The sequence below is a fragment of the Chinchilla lanigera genome, unplaced genomic scaffold, assembly GCF_000276665.1.
Source record: "Chinchilla lanigera isolate Chin_1 unplaced genomic scaffold, ChiLan1.0 scaffold00034, whole genome shotgun sequence".
Taxonomy (NCBI): Eukaryota; Metazoa; Chordata; class Mammalia; order Rodentia; family Chinchillidae; genus Chinchilla; species Chinchilla lanigera.
Genome location: NW_004955435.1, coordinates 13,537,105 through 13,538,960, shown reverse-complemented (window position 1 = coordinate 13,538,960; position 1,856 = coordinate 13,537,105).

The window sequence follows — 1,856 nt, the reverse complement described above, 5'->3', positions numbered from 1 at the left end:
ACACTGCCAGCCCATTTTTCCCTGAGTCTGACAACACTGGCCAGCCCCAACTTTCCAGCATCTGACAGTACCAGCCAGTGCTATTTCTGCCTTTACCCAAGGAATAGGCACCTCTGGCATGCAGCTACTTCTAGGCACCTCTGGAGTGCCTGAAGGTATGTAAGCCTGTTGTGTCTTTTACACTGAGTTAGAAAGATGAAAGACATACACAAAGATTTGTGTTTTACTCAAAAACTTACCCCCAAGATCTTTACATTTGGGGACCTGCCACTTACTTAAAGCCTTCATGGAGTGTTAGAAAGTCTGGAGATGACTGTTGGTCCATCATAGCTACAGACCGTGTGCCAGTATAAATACAGGGAGAGAAACATGAGGCAGAGATTATTACAAGAGATAAGTAAACTAACTGGCTCCAAAAAAGCCCAGCCCAGCAAGAACCCAGAAGAAATTGCAGTGGTGGAACAGGTGGTCCCAGGAGCCAGGAGAAATGGCAGCAGATGATGTTTTCTCATAGCTGTTGGTATATGGGTGTATGGTGGGCAAAATTGGTCCTGAATAAATCGCACATTTATTTATTTATTTATGTGCAGACACCAGTGGCAGACAAATCCCGTGGAGGTCTGCTGCTCACCCCTGGGGCACACGCCCATTTCTAGGGCATGGGTCTCTGCGCACCTTAGGTCTTGGTGCGGGCGCCCTCTGGCGGGTGAGCCAGGGAATGTTTGCCGTCTCTCCCGACTAGGTGTTGCTCTCCAGCAGGGTGGCAGATGAGAGAACCCAGCTGGATTCTGGCTGCTGTCATGGACGGTGACCCAGTAACACGAGCACAATCTACCTTCCTCTCTGGCCAGTGTGCCAGCAGAACCCTCCACAGACGGGCAGCAATTGTCCCTCAGGGACCTGGAACCTTGGCACAGCTTTTCCTTGGCCCTCATAGTAAGAGTACCTGCTTGCCCTGCTCTCCTCTTTCTGTTGGTTAACATCACAGAAGTACAGGATTTAACTTTCCTGGTTAAAGCGTCTCCGAGTGGGAGGAGGAAGGAAAAGAAAAATAAGTGCGTAGGAAGGGGAAAGTGTTATTTTTATTTGTTTGTTTGTTTGTTTTCCCCTACTGGGAATCGAACTCACAACCTTGCACTTGCCAGGCAGGCGCTGTACTGCCGAGCTAAATCCCCAGCCCCAGGTGTTGTTTTTTTGAAAGAGTTTTATGGAAGAGAAAGAAAGAAAAACAGTGAAATCCTTCTTGCTTTGGAGCACATAGAACCCTACCAGTTCCTGGGCAGCATCTGCAGTCACCTACACTGTCACCTGAATCTACATGTGTGAAGGATTCCCTCAGCCACCCTAAAAAGGGGAGCTGTGGCATTAGGCAGATAGAATTTACGCCCTTCGGTTTTGGAAAGGAAGAGGGAGGGAGGATTTAAAAAGCAGCTTAGCTTTGGTCTAAAGTGTTTAAGACCCAGAAGGGTGCGTGTTTAGGGAGATGGCGCCCTCAGGTGTCACCTTGAGGTCAGTTTCCTCTTACTGCGTCTCCAAGCTTAGCTCCCACACAGGACAGAGGTTTGCTCCAGATACTGGATGGGTCAGTCCTTATGGATGTCTCTTGAAAGAGCAAATTTCTTTTTCCTTCTGACCCGGGATTTGGGTATGCTGACCTGAGGGCGCTTCTAATGGGGCTGCTGTACATCCTGGGATGTGCCCCCAACGCTGCTTTCCATTTCTGGTTAGAGGGAGCAAATACCTCAACTCTTAGGTACTCTAGGAGCCCCTGACTGCTATAAAGGAAATCAGAGATGGGGGTGGGGGAGAGGAGAGACAGGAGGGAGGAGGGAGAAGGGAGGAGGGAAGAGGGGGAG